This window comes from Ochotona princeps, chromosome 6 (assembly GCF_030435755.1).
Source record: "Ochotona princeps isolate mOchPri1 chromosome 6, mOchPri1.hap1, whole genome shotgun sequence".
Lineage (NCBI taxonomy): Eukaryota > Metazoa > Chordata > Mammalia > Lagomorpha > Ochotonidae > Ochotona > Ochotona princeps.
The window spans coordinates 52655552-52674668 of record NC_080837.1 but is presented as its reverse complement, the minus strand read 5'-3'; the positions used below and the strand labels follow the sequence as shown (position 1 = coordinate 52674668).

Here is a 19117-nt window from a genome sequence, read left to right as displayed (position 1 = left end):
TTTCAGTAGCCCTGGCATTTTCCCAGTTGCAGCAGACCTAAAGTCTAGCTTCCATTCCTTCTTTTTTCCTTCCATTCTACATCCACCTCGCTGCTGTGTATTCAAGATTCTGGTTTTCTCTTTTCCTCTTCTTTCAGTTATTTACATTTTTATTAATATAAAGAGAATACACTTAATATAGTTTTTGGATATTCCTCTAAATACATAATGATACTTCCTTTCCTATTTAAATTTTTTTTGTGCTACCATTTTAAATTTACTCTAGAGTCAAATGGTCAATGCTCCACTAAATAAATAATTAAGCAATTAAAAAACAGAAGGATTTTACAGCAGTCATATCCATTTTGATAGCATCTCTTGTCTGATTTTTGTTTCTTCTGTTACTGCACTTTTACACAGAAGTAAGCATGAGGGCCTGTCGCAGTAGCCTAATGGCTAAAGTTCTCGCCTTGCACACTCGGGATCCCATATAGGTGCCGGTTCTAATCCCAGTGACCCCACTTCCCACCCAGCTCTCTGTTTGTGGTCTGCGAAAGCATTCAGGGAATAGACCAAAGCCTTAGGACTGTGCACTAGCGTGGGAGACCAGGAAGAGGCTCTGGGCTCCTGGCTTCAGATTGGCTCATCTCCAGCCATTGCAGCCATTTGGGGAGTGAATTAGTGGATGTAAGATTTTTCTCTATGTCTTTCCTCCTTTCTGTATATCTGAATTTCCAATAAAAGTAAATAAATTTTTATAAAAAAATAACAGTAAGCATCATCATTCATTCATCCAATGAATATTTGCTTATTTATTCATCATATCTTTTGGTTTCTATAATGTAGACTATGACTTGAGCTGGAGAAACAATATTAAGCAAAGTAGTAATAGTCTTCTTTTCATGGAGTTTATGAGGTCATAGATGAGGTAGAATACTCTCATAGTGTATGTGTTACCTGCAAAGTACATATATATGCTACTGGGAAAGGAGGAGCTACCAGGAACCGTGTCATAGGAAAGAAGGGTTCCCGTAGTACCGTTGAGGCAGTGGGGAGAGTTTGTCTGAGGCAGCAGGGATATGAGGAAGAATTACAGCAATCGTGGGAGAAAAACAGTCCCAAGCAGAAGAAGGCAAATAGATTTTAGACAAAATGGGTAGCATATGAAGTTGCAGAAGAAATAAAAAAATCAGACTTCCTACGACCACAGGCCTTTTCAAGGAGTTCAGGTTGTATCTTAAGAGGGATAGGAAGCCGTTCCAGTGTTCCCAGAAAGGGAGTGGTGATGGGGTTGGTGAATCTGTGACAGATGTAGGAAGGGAAACAGAGCAGAGTCTGTTGAAAGATGATCAAGAAGCAGAGGAGAGCTGAGATTTCTGGCTGAGTTAGGGAACACAGGATCAGAAGGCGGAATAACAAGCTCAGCCTTGGACATGTTATATCTGGGAAGTAATATGCAAGTGGCTGTTGAGCAGATGAAAGCAGGTTAGACTGCCACTTAGGATGTCTAGGTCCCATACTGCAGTGCTGGATTATTTATGGCAGCTCTGTCTGGGAAAGCAGCTGATAATGACCCAAGTTCTTTAGTTCCTGATACATACGTTGGCTACTTTAGAGACCAAAGCGGAATTCCTGGGCTCTGGTTTCAGCTGAGCCCACTCTTGCAGTTGCAGCTATTTGGGGAACCATCTGATAGAAGATCAATTTCTCTCTTTCTTACTCTTTTTCTCTCCCTTTCTCTTATTCTGTCTTTCCTGTCTCTTTTTTCTATTCCAAATAAATAAATAAACACACACATAAATAAATACAAAAAGATGTATAGGAAAATTACACAACATAAACAGTGAAAGCCACACTAAATTTATGATTTAGGAAAAGCCACACTAAATTTATGATTCAGGAAAAGTTTCATTGAGAAAATGACATTTTAGGGAACACAAAAATTTTGCCAAGTGTTCTTTGTCTATATTTGAGAATGCTGATAGGATGTTCTTAATTTTACATTTTTTTTTCAATTGACTGATGTAGGATGGGAGGAAATACATTGTATCTTTTATTGAGGAACCCTTACATTCAAGTAACTATAGATTTTAATTTTTTCCCATATGACTGTTCATTTCCTTTTGATTTCTTGCCCTGAGAGATAAAAACTTGACTGGAAATGTTCTAGGAGCTAAATGGAGGGAGGGAGCTGGTTTTACCAGGTGTTTTATATTTTTAACTCTTCCAAGGTATAGAGGGGAGGGTAAAAACTACCTTGCTTCTTCTTAATTAAGTTATGTATTTCAGGGCCTGGTGCAATAGACTAGTAGCGAAAGTCCCCGCCTTGCAAGCTCCAGGATCCCATATGGGTGCCAGTTCTATCTGTCTGCTCCACTTTCCATCCAGCTTCCTGTTTTTGGCCTGGGAAAACAGTAAAGGATGGCCCAAAGCCTTGGAACCCTGCACCCACATGGGAGACCTGGAAGAAGCTTCTGGCTTCTGGCTTCAGATTGGCTCAGCTCTGGCTATTGTGGCCCACTTGGGGAGTGAACCAGAGAGTGGAAGATTTTCTCTGTTTCTCCTATTCTCTGTGTATCTGACTTTCCAATAAAAATAATTTTTAAAGCTTTGTATTTTTTTTTTAAAAAGATTTATTTATTTTTATTGCAAAGTCAGATATGCAGACAGGAGAGACAGAGAGGAAGATCTTCCCTCCGATGCCGGTGCTGCACCAATTCGAAGCCAGGAACCAAGAACTTCCTCCAGGTCTCCCACACGGGTGCAGGATCCCAAAGCTTTGGGCCGTCCTTGACTTCTTTCCCAGGCCACAAGCAGGGAGCTGGATGGGAGGTGGAGCTGTCGGGATTAGAACCGGCGCCCATATGGGATCCTGGTGCATTCAAGGCGAGGACTTAAGCTGCTAGGCCATGCTGCCGGGCCCCTAAAGCTTTGTATTTCTTTCTCTCTGTTTTTTTAAGATTTATTTTTATTGGAAAGGCAAACTTATAGAGAGAGGAGCAATAATAAGATCTTCTATCTGCTAGTTCACTCCCAAGTCACTGCAATACCCGAAGCTAAGCCAATTTGAAGCCAGGAGCCAGGAGCTTCTTCTGGGTCTCCTATGTAGGTGCATGGTCTAAAGGCTTTGGGTTGTCCTTTACTGATTTCCCAGACTACAAGCTGAGAGCTGAATGGGAAGTGGGGCAGCCAGGACACTAAGTGGTAACCATATGTGATCCCGATACATGCAAAGCAAGGATTTAGCTACTGAGCCGTGGCACTGGGCCCTTACAGCTATGAACTTCAAAGGTGGGGGAGAGAGAAGGGAAAGAGCAAATGAGTGAGCCTCTCATGATCTGGTTCACTTCTCAGATGGCTGCAACCGGTGTTGGGCCAGACCAAGAATGGGAGCCAAAGACTCAATACGAATTTTTTTTAGACTCAATGTATTTGTGGCAAGGACCCAAGTACTTGATCCATTGTCGCTTGCCTTCCATGGAGTACCTTAGCATGAAGTTTGCATTGGGAGTAGAGCCAGGATTCTAGCCCAGGCACTACAATATGGAACATAGGTACCCCAAGCAGCATCCTGACTTCTGTGCCAAGCACCTGCCTCCTACTCCCCAACTTGCTTTTTCAAGTTTATTTATTTATATTTATTTATTTGAATGGCAGAATGATGGGGGACAAAGGGAGTAAAAGAAAGAAAAATGGAGTGGAAAGGAGAGAGATCTTCTGTCTGTTGATTCATTTCCCAAATCTCTGCAACAGCCGGGACTGGACCAGGGTGGATCCAGAAACCAGAAACTCCATCTAGGTCTCTCACTTAGCTGGCAGGAATTCAAGCCATCAGAACATCACTTGCAATCTCCCAGGCAGATTAGCAGGAAGCTGGGTCTGCAGGAGAGGTATAACCCAAACCCAGGCACTTAGAGATAGGCTGCAGGGGTTATAAGTGGTGGCTTAATCCACCGTGCCATGATATCTATCCAGCTGCCCCACCCTGTGCTCTAATTAGCTTGCTTTTTATTGGCTTCCCTCTCCAGGCTTGGACTTCTCCCCATTTGCTAAACTGTTATCATTATCCATTTATTGCTTTCTACTTCCAGTATTTAGTTTAGTGAAGTCTTCTGTTCTTTGTCTTTCTAGTCTGATTTCCTTCCCTGTCATTCAGAGAAGAGTCAAGATAAAATTAAGTCTAAACTGTCAGGTATAATAGTAATGCAATTTCTAAAAAATGTCTAACTTTAACAATACAAGTACTAGAAGATGATAGCTTAATAAAATAGACAATCCTAATTTCCTCCTATAATTTCATAAGTCTTACTATAAAGAAATACCATAGTATTTTGAGCTTCCAATTATTTCACAATACATTAGTCCCATTAGACCCTTCCTTAACTTTAGAAATTTTTTTTCTCTCTTAAGCTCAGTTACATCAGATAACTGCTAAATTAATAAAAGCATATAAATCCATTTTTTGAGACTAGTTTTCCATAAAGCTAAAGGGACTGGAAACAAAAGGCTCAAGGACAAAAATAGCTTTGTGTAATTATGACAAACTTGTGAAATCAACATACAAAAGATAACAGAACTGAGAATTTAGGATAGTACAACAGGAGAACCACTCTGAACCTAAGAATGGGACTTACAACGGTGGCGTCAGATGGTGGAGGTGGTGGGAGGATATAAGATTGCTTTCTCAAGCTCCCAAGTTAATGACAGCTTTAAGGAAATGACTGAAGATTGTCTCTTTTTTTCCCCTCCCCATTGCTTCTCCCATATTCTCAAAATGCTTTATTGAAACCACAAGTCAATTTTCCCTGTAATAAAATCTTTTGAAAGAACACGTGAAGATGTGCTTGCTTCTATTTTATAGTTATCAACTTCCATGCGCAAATATAGATAAGAAGTAATAAAAAGAAACCTTTTTCTCAAATAGCAGTACTTACACAAACAGTAAAATTGACCACTTTGATTTATCACAGTTGGTTGTAACCAGGTGAAGCTGATCAAAGCTAGGAAGCCCTTCCTCATGCCTAATCAGGACATCAGACCTCAAGAGAGAAGACCACCGATCACTGAACAATGGAGACTCCTTTGATTTGACCACCTAGGTAAACACCTATGAGCTTCTCTCATCCTATCCAGGCTGCTTGCTTTCAGTGCTGTAGTAATACATGCCCACAAGTTCTTCCTTTCTGCAACTTAACCACTATTGCAAGGTTTGTCCCCCTCAGAGAATTATGAATTTCTTCACTTGCCCATGTTTCGAAGGAAATGTTCATCTCTTAATTCACTGAAAGAGGAAAAAAAAAATAGTTGCTGATGGCAAAGTATGAGGTTATGGATCCTATCAGAGTTTAATCTGGAAAGTTCTGTGTGGTACAGTTTGCACAATGACCTGAAGAATGAATCAGTTGCAACCAGCAGATATAATCGATTCCTGAAGTAGTCCAGGCCGGAGGCAATGAGGGCTGGTTCAAGAGTGGTAGCAGCAAAGACAGTCACAGATGAACCTGAGTGATAACTCTAAGGCGGATTCGTGGGAGGCGGGACAGATTGGGTTTGGGGGGTTAAGATGTGTCACAGATGGCATCTAGGCCTGAAGGGAGGTAGTTAACAGGCAGGCAGGTACTGGAACCCTGGAAGAGGCCCGGACAGGAAAAGTGTAGTTAGTGTTCCTTTCTTCAGCCTCATTCAAATGATTAGTATGAGAATAGAAGCTTTAGAAGAAAGAATGACAAACAAAATGAGGTTTTGATATGTATCACATCTCAGTCATTAGAGCTGTTGTTTTTCCTAGAAAACAATCTTGGAGGCCCGGGAGTGCTAGCCTAGTGACTAAAGTCCTCACTTTGCATCCCCTGGGATCCCATATGGGTGCTGGTTCATATCCCAGCTGCTGCACTTTCCTTCCAGCTCCCTGCTTGTGACCTGGAAAAGCAGTAGAGGATGGCCCAAAGCCTTGGGATCCTGTGCCCACATGGGTGACCCAGAAAAAGGTCCTGGTTCCTGGCTTCGGATTGGCTGAGCTCTGGAAATTTTGGCCACTTGGGGAGTGAACCAGCAGATAGATCTTCCTGTCTCTCCTTCTCTCTCTGTAAATCCAACTTTCCAATAAAAAATAAGTAAATTTTTAAAAAATCTTGGTTTATTACACATCTTTCTAGATATTCCTTGGGTAACCCTTTTGACATTTTTTATTGATAACAACTAATATAATATGCAAATTGCATTTAAAGGAAGTTATATATAAAGGTGTTGTGTAGTTTTTTACGGATCATTTATGCAGAGTGGAGCACATACTGAGAATCCAATTAAAAAATAAAGCAAAAAGGCAAAGGCTTTCTTACTTGGAGCATTGCCGAGTGTGAATTTGGCTTTATTTGTCTTTGTAGAAATTAAATACAGGCTGGGGAAATATTACCTATTGCTCATTTAGCATTGATTCCTAGTGGCAGTGAATTTATGTAAAATCTGTTATCCATGGACTGCTATAACAAAAGAATCTTTCTTAGTTCCAAGGGATAGGAAGAATCCATGATTCTTTTTTGAAAATAATGTTTATTATAAAGCTGTATTTTTTAAAAACCAGAAATCAGAAGTTCAATTATGGCTTCTCTTTTTTCTCAGAGAAGATTTGGAGGGGTGTGTGTGTGTGTGTATTTTAAAAGATCCATTTATTTTTTATCTGAAAGGCAGAGTTATGGGAGGCGGGGAGAGAGGGAGGGAGAGAGACAGAGAGAGAGCAATGGAGAGAATCCTCCATCTGTTGGTTCACTCTCCAAATGGCCGCTAACTGCCAGAGTTGAGCTGATCTGAGGCCAGGAGCTAAGAGCTTCCTCTGGGTCTTCCACATGAGTGCAGGGGACCCAGGACTTGGGCCCTCTTCTGCTGCTTTCCCAATCTATAAACAGGGAGTTGGATCTGAAGTAAAGTCCTAGCCTAGAATGCGCTGGAATTCCATATGGGCACTGGTTCTAATCCCAGCAGCCCCGATTCTCATCCAGGCTCTCTGCTTGTGGCCTGGAAAAATAGCCGAGGATGGCCCAAAGCCTTGTCCCTGCATGGGAGACCCAGATGCAGCTCTGGGTTCTTGGTTTTGGATTGGTGCAGCTCCGGCTGTTGTAGCTACCTAGGGAATGAGTCGGTGAATAGAAGATCTTCCTTTCTGTCTTTCTTCCTCTCTGTATATCTGCTTTTCCAACAAAAATAAATTTTTTTTAAAGAAGTGGATCCGCCAAGACAGGAAATAGTGGCCATATGGGATGCTGGTGCTAGCAGGCAGAGGACTAGCCTGTTGAGATACAGTGCTGGTCCCAATATGTGTGTGTATTTTAAAGACATACAGAGAATGGCCAACACAAATAGTATAAACAGATCTTCTGCTTTGTGATTATGATCTATAATTGAAGCTGTTTTTAAAAATTTGCAAGTCTGATGTGATAGTGTGACAATACTTGCATCCCATATAAGCCAGCTTGAGTCTTGGCAGCTCCACTTCTGGTCCAGCTCTTTGTAATGTGCCTGGGAAAGCAGATGTTCTGCGTACCTTGACCTCTGCACCCAGGTAAGAGACCTGGATATGGTTCCAGGCTCCTGGATTTGGCCAGCACCAGCTATGGCTGTTGCAGCCATTTGGAGAAATAACTAGAAGATGGAATCTCTCCCTCTAATTCTGCAAATAGTACAAAGTTTTGTAAATTCAGAATTAAATTATTCATAACATCACCCTGTAACCACCTTAGAACTTAAAATACAATGTTTAAATCTATTATTTACTCCCAATATATTTAAACAGCTGATATTCTTGAGATTTTTATAAACTAGAATACAGTTTATTTAAAAAGAGAGAGTGACAGAATAAAGACAGAGAAATTCTCCTTTTTATAAAAAAATATTTATTTTACGTATTTTAAAGGCAGAGTTACATATATTATATATATATATATATATATATATATATATATATATATATATATACACACACATTCAGAGAGAGATTCCATACATCTGCTGGTTCACTCCCAATTGGCCAGAGTGGCCCGGGCTGGGCCAGGCTGAAGCTGGGAGCCAGGAGCCAGCAGTTCCATTTGGGTCTACCATGGAGAGGTATAAGGGTCCAAGCTCTTGGGCCATTGTTCACCACTTTTCCTGGTTAATAATTAAAGAGCTAATTTGGAAGTGGAGAAGCCAGGCTTTGAAATGGTGCCACTCTGGGATACTGGCATTCTAGGCAGTGTTTTAACTTGTCCCACGATATGGCCCTGAAATGCCTCCTTAAATGCTGGTCCTAAATGCCTGAAACAGAGTCAATCTAGGCTGAAGCTAGGAGTAAGGAATTCTATTTGTCTCCTATGTGGTAGCAAGAGCCCAAGCACTTGGGCCATCAATTGTATTGATAGGAAGCAGGATATGAAATGGAGGCAGGAATTGATCCTGGTGCTCCAACCAAGTGGTGGCTTAACTGATCGCTTCTCAACTCCCACCCCTAACGGACACTTTTAAGAAATTGGCTCTCCTCTCCGTAACTCAAATAAGTCAACACATCTTTTTTAATTCTTTTTTTTTCTGAGTCAACTCTTTTTAAGAAAGTGTCTTGGTGTGTGCTATATTATCACCTTATTTCTTTAAACATATTTATCATATTTTATATTCTCATTTTTCTTCCAGAGTTTTCAATTCTGTTGGTATGTGCTGACCAAATTGTTGATTGTGGTATATCTCTTGACCTCTGTTAAGTGTTTAGCAATTCTGGTCTCTGAGCACACATGCCTTTGGCGGAGGGGCAGAGGGAGGGACGCTGGTGTCTTCTCTGAGGAAGAGTGACAGACAGCAGTCCAATACTTCAGCAGAGTCGGGGGAGAGGAGTGTTAGCCCTGGGATGGAGGTTGGTCAGCACTGAAAGACCCTCCGGATCATTTCCAACGCTGCTTCCCCATCTAGCAACTCCATCAGCCCCAGGGTTTGGAGGGACAGGGGTGAAGTCCATGTTGGAGTCTACACCTGTTTTCACTGTGTGTTTCCTAGAAGTGTTTTTACACTGCCTGGATACTTCCCAGTGATGCCGGCAGCCAGATCTGCTTGTTGTTCCCAAATTCTGCATTGATGGGGTAGACAAGGATTCTTTTGAGGTGAGGAGAGGAGAGGAGAGGAAGAAGTCTAAAAACTTTCTTCTGTACAACAGTTGTCTAGGAGCTGTCACTGACTCTTGTGTTTCATTGTAGCTGGTTCTAACCAGCTGAGGCTGACAGTGGACCATGAGCCATGAGTGATCACTTGCCATGGCAGCAGACTCAGCAGGTCCAGATGAGCGGAGTTTCTTGACTAATAATAAATGAGACTTCTTTCTAACCAGTTGTCTACAGACCAAAGAATTTTTTGTAGACGTAATTAACTATCCCCACTCACCACTTTCTAGCAGTTAAAAATCCTTAACTTTCTTGTTCAACAGAGCACTCTGATAGGTGTTCTTTTGCCTGGCTCTGTGTTCAATACTTAATGCCAGTTTTCACCTTCAGAGCTTCCCTACTGCTGTCTGCCCAGGCTGCAGTCACCTTTCCCTTCCCAGATCCCAAATGCCTTCATGCTACCTTAGGATTTCTCATGGGCTCTTTTTCTTCCTCTTATTTTTGCTAGCTTTCCTTTCTTTTTGCTTTTTCAGTTTTTTTTTCTCCCCAGAATTGACTGGTAGCTACTTTACTTCCCTGAAACTGGAAGCCCTTAACCCAGTTATCAGATTTTCTTCTTGTACTGTGAGATATACATTGTAGATAGCATCATTTAGAAAAATGAACTGATTTTTAAAATTTCTTTGAAAAGTGGAGGGAGAGAGAGTGAGACAGAAATATGCACTCCTCAAATGTTTACTGCAGCTGAAGCTTGGCCACACTGAAGTGTGAAGCCGAGGAATCACTCTGTTCTTCCACATGGGTGTCAGAGAGCTGGGCACTTGCTGCCTCCTGGAGTACAGCCCAGCGGAAAGTTGAAAGTTTCCCACTGGCATGCATTCGGCATGGGTCAGGAGCAGGCCAGGCTGAATCAGTTCATGTCATCCTCTGGCAAATCCGATCACCAGAACAGAGTGTGGAATGGGCCGGGTTTGGTTGCGACAAAACCAGTACACATTCTGGAACGCCAGGGCGTGGTTGCCTGTACTGGATATGAATGCAACACCCATCCAGCACACGTGAGATCCAGGAAGGGAGGGGCAGAGCTGGCGGGGGGGTTAAGGGGCTGGTCCCCTCGCTGGACAACCACTCCCACTGGAGAGTGTTGGCTGGGATAGAGACAGACACGACTAAGCAAGGCTACAACACCTGTGCGCTGCATGTGGACAAGATCAGGGCCACAGCATCAGCTGGCAGAAGCTGGCACTGGGGACTAATTCTGTCGAGTCAAATCACAGGATCACCTAAAGAGTGCATAAACCGGGACAGAGAGACCTGGGAGGGAAAAAGTGGGTTCCCCCTTCTTGGGTCACTATTCCCGTGGGAGGGCATGAAAACTAGGACGGGGGCTGGGATGGCTAGACAGAGGCACTCAACAACATCTGTGAGGGCTGGATGGTTGAGTCGATTAGATAGAACTAAGCTTTAATACCCACTGACAAGTACCAGAGCCAAATGGGATGGGGGACAGACTGGTCTTCTGCTACACAAATTGGCAAACCAGGGTAGGGGGCAGGCTTGGTGGGGGTTATTGTGGGTCGCCCCGACTAGGCTGCAGCTCCCACTGGTTGATGTAAGGGGCGAACCAGACTGGACTGCAACACCCATTGGTTCCAGTGCAACTCGGGACTGAAAACAGAACCAACACAGCAATTGCAACCACCAGCTGATCAGGGTGATGGACTGTGCCAGGCCCTGTGCTTGCTAGAACATACAAGAATCTGGTCTGGGAATACCTCAAAGTATCTTTGGAGATCTCCCCACTTGAACTGCTGGACTCAGAATTCTAACCAAGAAAAGACAGAAGACAGAATAGGACAATCATTCATCTCAGCTACATGTTGGCAGCGAAATATGGGACAAATGGAGACTTCATGATGGACCATATCAATCAGTGGACCACCTCATCGAGCGAAACTGGCAGTGACTCATAACTGGAGAACTATTAACTCCACTTGAGCACATATCTCAGAGCATGCCCCACATATGGGACTTGGGGTGGGCGGGAAACCGGGTGGGGCTTCTCCCTCAATACCCCCTTTTACCTCAGATACATGATGGAAACAATATGGACATAATAGCATTGCCCACCTCCCTATCCCCCTGAACCTTTTTTTTTTTTTTTTTTTTTTTTCCTTCTCTTTCTTGATTTTCCTTCAACTATAGTTAACTATGTAAAGATTGTCAACAACAATACAATAAAATGGATTATATAAAAAAAAAAAAAAAAAAAAAAAAAAAAAGAAAGTGAAGGCAAGACTTGAACTAGGAAGTCTGGTATGGGATATTGGCTTCTCAAACAGCATTTTAACCACTGTACCAGGAAGTAGCATGTTCTTAAGAAAAGTGGCACCAGAAAAGAAATCGCTGTTTTCAAATATTGTCTCCATTAAGAGCAAAAGCATTATTACTTTGCTGCCTGTATAACTTAGATCATTGTGGCTACTTATGTACATATCCATTTATATTTCTGTAATAATTATACGAGCTGCTTATGAGTAAGGAGGCTTGATATCTCATTTGGGGTTAGTTCTATTCAACACTTAAACTTATTACTAGATGATAATATTCATGTCATCTGGGGGCCTTTTGGCCAATATGCTGACAGTACTATTGTACTGTGTGGTGCCATCACACACTTCTATTTACTAAAACAAGCTACCAAACATTAAGATACCCTTGAATGGAACTCCAGGACAGACAGGATCTTAAAAAAAAATAATACTAATTTTTTAAATAAGTAAAATGTCCAAATCTGGGCCTGGCGGAGTGGATTAGCAGCTAAAGTCCTTGCCCTGGGCGTGCCAGGGTTCCATATGGGCGCCGTTCCTGACCGCTCCACTTCCCATCCAGCTCCCTGGTTGTGGCCTGGGAAAGCAGTCCCGGATGCTTTGGGATCCTGCGTCCCTCTGGGAGACATGGAGGAGGTTCCTGGCTCCTGGCTCCGGATCGGCGCAGCACCGGCCGCTGTGCTCAATTGGGGAGTGAGTCATCGGGGGGAAGATCTTCCCTCTCTGTCTCTCCTATCTGTGTATCTGACTTTGTAATAAAAATAAATAAATCTTTTTTAAAAAAAAAAGATACGCTTGAATGTTGGCTCCCTCAAAATAGTCCGCTAATAAAATACAGAAGAGAGTTTGGTTTGCTGAGGTAAGGGAGGCCGTTGCCTTGATGGTCTAATATCTTGAAGAGTGGAAAGAAAAGTTGGGATGTTTATAAAGTTTAGGGAATCTGGTTTAACACGGGTCTTTCAATGTGGGGAAAAAATCTGGTAAGAGGATTAAGAGAAATTATATCATAAGTTTAGATTGATAGGTACAGTGAGGTGAGGGTTTTGAAGTGAGTCTTGAAAAGTAAATAGTAATTTGATGAGTTTGATTGAGCTACTTACTATCCTAGAAGGGGATATTTACTCCAATGAGGGTAAGTTGAATTATTTACAGTTTGAATTACATTATTTGTGATTTTGTCTTCCTTAGCAAGATTTCATTAATGCAAGCAGTAAGCTGTTTAGGTATACATGATTCTGTTCTGATGTCTTATCCCAACAATCCTGTAGGAAGCATTACTGAATAGACTATTAGCATCTATCCTAACTGCAGATCTGTGTTGTTGTATGAGGTGCAGTGTTTGCGCATTACGTTTCTAAGGCTGCCATCTCTTCTGTGTTGGGTCACTGGATGGGATGGCTGCCCTCCTGAAAGTGTTTAAGACTGAATCTCACCCCGAGGATTACAACACAGATAAATACTGGGGGAGGGACAATGAGAACTTCTAATGCCCTTTAAAAGTAAGAAACAGTGGACAAAGTATATTAAGGAATGAGATTTCATTTTTAAAGTCACAGATACGGGGTTCTTAGACACATAATCTAATTTTGTGGTTTAAAAGGTTTAACTTACATATCTTTTAGTAAAGATCTCAACAAATGTAGGCACAATACTTTCCCCTAAAAGCAGCCTATATTCCCCTAGGGTGGCCAAAACTTTATCTGAAGTGGATATATTTTGAATTACTGCTTGCCCAATTTCATGGATTTTTTAGCAGAGTAATTCTAAAGCCTTGGGGCCTGTCCAACTCTCTTGTCCTTTGGAGGCTAGCACTATTTCTGAACCTCTTGTACAGCATGACGTAAGTAATTCAGGACTCCTTTTGAGTGATTTGGATTTTGGTTCTCATACTTTTCCTACTTTTGAATACCTTATAGATTTTTTTTTCTGAGTGAAAAATGGACTCTTGTGCATCAGGGAACACCCAAAGACAGGTTTTAACTTATTAATAACTGTATTTGTACAATTTGCAAGTCAAAGAGCTTTTATGAAGAAAGTTCAACACTACTTGTTAGGGACTACAATTAATGTTTTTAGTCAAACTAGGTGGTATGTTAAATAATATAATATTTATTGTGTGTGTTTCTTAGCAAGAGTAGTCTGTATCACAAAATAAATGCATATATCAACAGAATTCAGGCTATAGCAAAAAAAAATTGACAATTTTCATTGTATGCCCTACTTGTAAGATCTGTGAAAGTAAGATTACCTCCAAAAGTACAGCATCAACTTCCCAATTCTCTTTCGTGTTCTACTTCTGTACAATTTGCTTTAAAAATATAGTTAAAACATAGGGCCTGAAGTACGTGATTGAGATAGGATCTTTCAAGGTATGATAGAGCATTTTTAGGTTTCTGGCTTATTGTGGTATTTGTCATCTAAATACCCCCAATGGCTAAGTCCAATGACTCCTAAAACCAATGATTTATTATAAAGAACTGACATGAAGGGAAGGTAATGTCTTCCAAAGAAAAATTTGTGTAAACTCAACAAAGTAGTTATGAGCTCAGCCATTTCCTGAGTGTATTAGGACAAGGTGACTAAGTATGTGAAAACCAAGCTGGAATAAAAGCCTTGTAGGGAACAGGAAGAAGACAGCCTTAAAAGCACAAGAAAGAGTGAAGATGACTAGGACAAGCCAAAGATGGAGGAGATAAACATGCCAATTTGTGCTCGTTCCATGGTTTTCCAGTGGAGGCTATTGAGACCTCTTGCAAGTATTGATGTAGCTCTATTTTTTATTTTACTTAAAACTCATAGAAAGAGAACAGATTTTGTGTATTTCATATATACAATCTTAAAACCCAAAATGATATTTACCATCTTTTCCTTCCCTCCCTCCAGTTTCTTTCCTTTTATTTTTTTGATAATACAGTTTCAATTTTCTTTGAATTCATAGGCTCAAACATCCAATAAATAAGAAATCTAACAAATACTAAGAATACTATTCTGCTAGAGTATAGACAGAAGCTATAAACAATAATTGAATTTCGAGATGTTAGTTTCATTTATTATACATTGAATTTTTTGTATCCCATACATTAGTTATCACAAGTCAGAGGAAACATATTTGTTTTTTCCTTAGGCAGCTGAGTTCTGGATTATCTCACTAACTATGATGGTTTCCAGGTCACACTTGCTCTCTTTTACCATAGACCATGGCTGAAGGGGCTGCCAGATGCTCTCTTCTATTCTCCTTCTCCTTTTAGACTTGAGTGGGCCAGAAGACTGTCCAAAAAGGAATATTTGGACAGGCCCCAAATGCCATATCCGTTAGAGTCCTTTTAAAGGACAAGATTACATTTTCTCATTGACATCAGTACCATGTGTTATCCTAGTAGAGCTGACCTTTGAGGTGAACTTCTGGAAAATCCATATTTTGAGTGGCTTACTGAGGGCAGAAGAATTATTGCCATCTACTACTTTGGTATGAAAGCTGAACTGATTGCTTTGACTAGCATTTCATAGCGATGAAAAGGCCAAAGAATCAATGTTTACAGACTTCAAATCGGCTTTCCTTGTGTTCCATGCACATGCAGCAATTTTGAGAGAAAGACTGCAAAGAACTGTCCCACTAAACTTGGGACAGAGATGTTAGCTCTCCTTCAGGCAATACTGTAACCTCTTGGAGTGGATAAACACTACAGGGGACAGCAGAACAAAGATAATCATGTTAGCAAAGGAAATGTACTAGCAAATAAGGCAGCCAAAGGACGTGCTAAACAGGAGATTTTAGAAATGACTCTAAATAGCCAAGTGGGTGTAAGTAAACATCTTTACTGCACAGAGCCCGACACAGAGGGGCCCAGCAACATGGTTATACTAAAGATACCAACATGTGGTAAACTTCAAAGCATAAGGTCCTGCTCTCAATGGCCTGTCTGTGGAAAACCGTGAAGGAAACACATATCTTCATCCATGTGGGAAGAGGAAATTTAATGCAAACAGATTTTTTTTTTTGGTATTTGGAGGGAAGGGACTACATATTGTTACAAGTGGAATAATTTGTTTCTGATCCCTTTGTTTATAAAATAACCCTAGGGATCACACATGGCCGCTCCCTCAGCCTTACTCCTCTACAAAGAGGAACATATCCAAGTGAGGAGTATTAAATAGGCTTTACTAACACGCTCTCAGTAAATACTTCCAAATATCTGCTGGTCTTTGTTGATACTTACACAGAATGGTTACAGTTTTTTTTTTTTTTTTTTTTTAAGCTGAACAGAAAAGGCACAAGAAGTGTCTAAAGCTCTGCTAAAGGAAAGAATTTCTCACAGCAACCTCCCAAAGTCACTCCAAATAACAGTGGATTCTTCCTTGTCTGAAGTAGCTCAGCAGATAGCTACACTTTAGAGAATCTCTTACCACCTCCAGCCCTTTTGGAGACTTCCATCATCTGGTAAAGCTGAAAGTACGAATCAGTCTTGAAAGAATTCTGGAAAACTTTGTCTAGGAACCTTAGAATCATGGCTTAAGCAACTGCCTATTCCCTCCTCAGTACAATGATGGAAGCTCAGTTTGCTTTAATTGAAAAGTTACATGGAAGGCTTTTTCTCCCCTCTGATACCCTTTTTGACTTGAGCATGGATAGCACACGATCACTCTAGGTCAGGTGAAAAAGGCCCTGAGAAACTGTGGTGCTAGAATTTACCCAGTGCCAGATCTCATAAGTCATGAACAATTGATCTTCCCAGGAGATCTAGTTTTGTCAAAGACTTAGAAGGAAGAATTCCCCTCTGACCAATAACAACCTACATGGAAGAGATCCTAGCAGGTGCTACTGAGCACTCTGGATGCAGTTAAATTGCACACTGTGTATGTTTGTCAAAAATTAAACCATTTCCTCTTGAGTCTTCACTGGCACATGTAGAAGATAAGTATGCTTACTCTTGTAAGCCAATTGGTGAATTCAAATATGTATTAAAAAAAAGCAAAAGGTAAGTGAAGTCTTTGCTTGTCTCATATTAAGGCAGCTGCACTTGATGCCAGATGTGTTTTTCTACTTCTTCCCTGAATTCTCTCAGAAAGCTGCTATTGGCGGGGAAACTTCCTGGTGAGTTCTGCCACTCTCTGCTATGCCTCATATTTCAGAATTAAACAGCTTCCCAGAGTAATGAAGAGCAAGTAGGGGCCACTTCCAGTGTCACTAATCCTCTGGCTTGTGAGATTGATCTATTAGATGAGACAGATAAAAGCATCCATGCCAAGGACAGACAGGCATTATGACCTTAATCAGTAGAAATAGGTATGAAAGATGGAACTTCATCCTTAGTATCCCTTTCAAAGTAGGGTTGGAAATCTCTGAGATTGGGATGTTATAGAATAGGCAGGAACCAAGATAGATCTGGCAAGCTGAAAGTATCTGTAAACTAGACCCCTTGTACCCCCTGTGCCCCGCCCACCCATTCTATTCTCCTACTTATCAGTCAACCACACCTTTGTCAGGATACACCTGCTCCATCCAGGACCTAAGGAGGAGGCCAAGAAAAAATTGGTATTAAGCTGTATGTGAAACTTGTAGATGTGGCATTTAATTCCCAGGCAGCTTCTCACCTGGAAGGCATCACTGTCAACCTCATAAAAAATGAAACCAAGAATGGGAGGAGGTCTCTGTTTCACCGTAGATCAAAGCTGTTTTTTTCTGTGTTTCCATCACTTACCTTTTCTCTTCTTGGGCAATCTTCTGCCCACTGTCCACCCAAAGTGGGTATTTCTGTGTGGGGGCAACCCAAGTTCATGCATGCATTTGTGTCTGTTGCTCACCTTTTGACTAATGTTTATTATAATTTTGTGTATATTGTATGTATCAGCACTAAGAATTGTCTTTGTGTATGGCAAGAGCCTGGAATAAATTTAATAAACTTTTTGCCTACATAAAAATCATATTATTTTTGATAGGAAGTACAAGAACCTGAGAGGTATCATAAATACATATGAGAGGAGTGTTTAGTCCAGAGTAAAAGAAGACATAGATTTAGACTGAAATCAACCCAGGAGAGCCTGGGAGTAGTGTGAATTGGATCTCCAACTATCTTCTATTTCAACCTCAACCAATTTGTGGTTCCTTGGGGATAGGAAGATTTAGGAGGGAAATCTCTCCTAGAACCAAAATCTCAAAAAACCCTCAAAACTAAATACAGTATCTCGTGATATTTTTATAATCAATCCAGGAAAGAGTTTATCTAAAAGATTCCAATTTCTAAAGAAACTTGAAACGCTCTACTTTTGGGATAGCTCAAAGAAATGTCTTCTCATGGGCGTACACCTTCCTCTTCCCAAGAAACTTTTTCTCATAGATGTCGAATACAGAAGTGTAAACAGATGAACAGTCATGTTGTTAGGTATTCATCAGGTTGCCATGAAGAACAGTTTCATAAATTGTAATGTTATAAATGAATGCCTTCCTATTTTAGGAATCAAAATAAATGCATCATTGGGGAACTAAGAAAAACAAATGAAAGTTTAAACCAATATGGACTTACCTCCTCAGCACTGTCAAAGAGAGCTCATGAAGTGAGGGGCCTTGCAGGACCTTATATTTCCTTGCAGGTCTTACTGAAACGGGAAAATCTCTTTTGGGTATTGGTGGAGACTCCAAGATGGTTCAGTGCTGAAAAGACCACCAAACTAGCCTGTAGATAAAACAACGCCAGATTTATTGTTTACTGAAGTAAAGAAGCCCCCTATCTTGAGGGAGTCTTAGTAATATGTCTTCTTGAGCAAGAACTTCTTACAGTAGTATACTTCTGTTGATGGAGACAGTTGGTTCAGTAAGTTGTGGAGATGGTGTCAACTGTCAATGCTTGCCCTCAACATACATTTTTTTTCCTTGTTGAAACTTTGAGAATTTAGGTTTAGGAGCCATATGAAATGCTGCATCAGTTTGCAAAGTTCTTTCTGTTTGCAGTGACACTTTTTTACTTAGTTGACTTAGAATTTGCTTTATTCTGTTGTCAGTTGGGATTTATTTTGTAAAATGAAATTAAAATGCCAACAGAGAATTTAAAGTGCGTAATGGCCTCTAAAAACAAGAACATTTAGCCACAATCAACATAACTTTTTCCGTTTTAAGTCATGGTCAAAATTGGAAAGGAAAATTTAAAAGTATGATTTCCTTTTTTTCCTCCCAGCAGGCATTATTAAATATAGAAAGCTTAAACTTTCAGAAACAGCCTATGCTAACATGATTCAAATAAAGTCTTCTGTTAAGATCACTTAAGAAAATAGAAATCTGGGGTAATCTTAGTAGTATAATATCATTGTACGCTTTTTAAAGTATTCTTTCACCAAATTCAAAATCAATTAAGAAATCAAAGAGCATTTTTATTTTTTGCTTCCAGATGATTTGTTGAAAATAATATCTTTTGATTTTAAAAGCAAAGGAATTCTTACTATGTCAATTTGGCTTAGAAGCAAAAATGAAAATTTTATAAAAAAAATAGTGCTCTCCACATGCAGTTTCTGTATTTGCTTCTTAGGCTGTGTAATAAATTACCACAAAGTGAACAACTTAGAACAGCATACATGTATTATCTTAGTTTCTGTAAATCAGAATTCCCAGCACTGAGTTCCAGATTCTCTGCTTCAGGGTTTTATCAGCTTACAGTCAAAGTTCTGGCTGGGGTTGTCTTTTCATTTGGGCTTTACCTAGGG

General features: G+C 40.6%; 2 protein-coding genes across 2 annotated transcripts in view; both read right to left on the bottom strand.

The window, feature by feature from the left end:
• G2E3 (G2/M-phase specific E3 ubiquitin protein ligase) overlaps positions 1–18001 on the bottom strand; it is a 143313-nt gene extending 125312 nt beyond the window's left edge. Inside the window, exon 1 of the mRNA XM_058666286.1 lies at positions 17947–18001. The gene's annotated coding sequence lies outside the window, so the exon portion shown is untranslated. The remainder of the gene's footprint in view (positions 1–17946) is intronic.
• The window catches only part of SCFD1 (sec1 family domain containing 1), a 293569-nt gene that overhangs the window by 228487 nt on the left and 45965 nt on the right, over positions 1–19117 (bottom strand). The gene's annotated exons all lie outside the window — the stretch shown is intronic.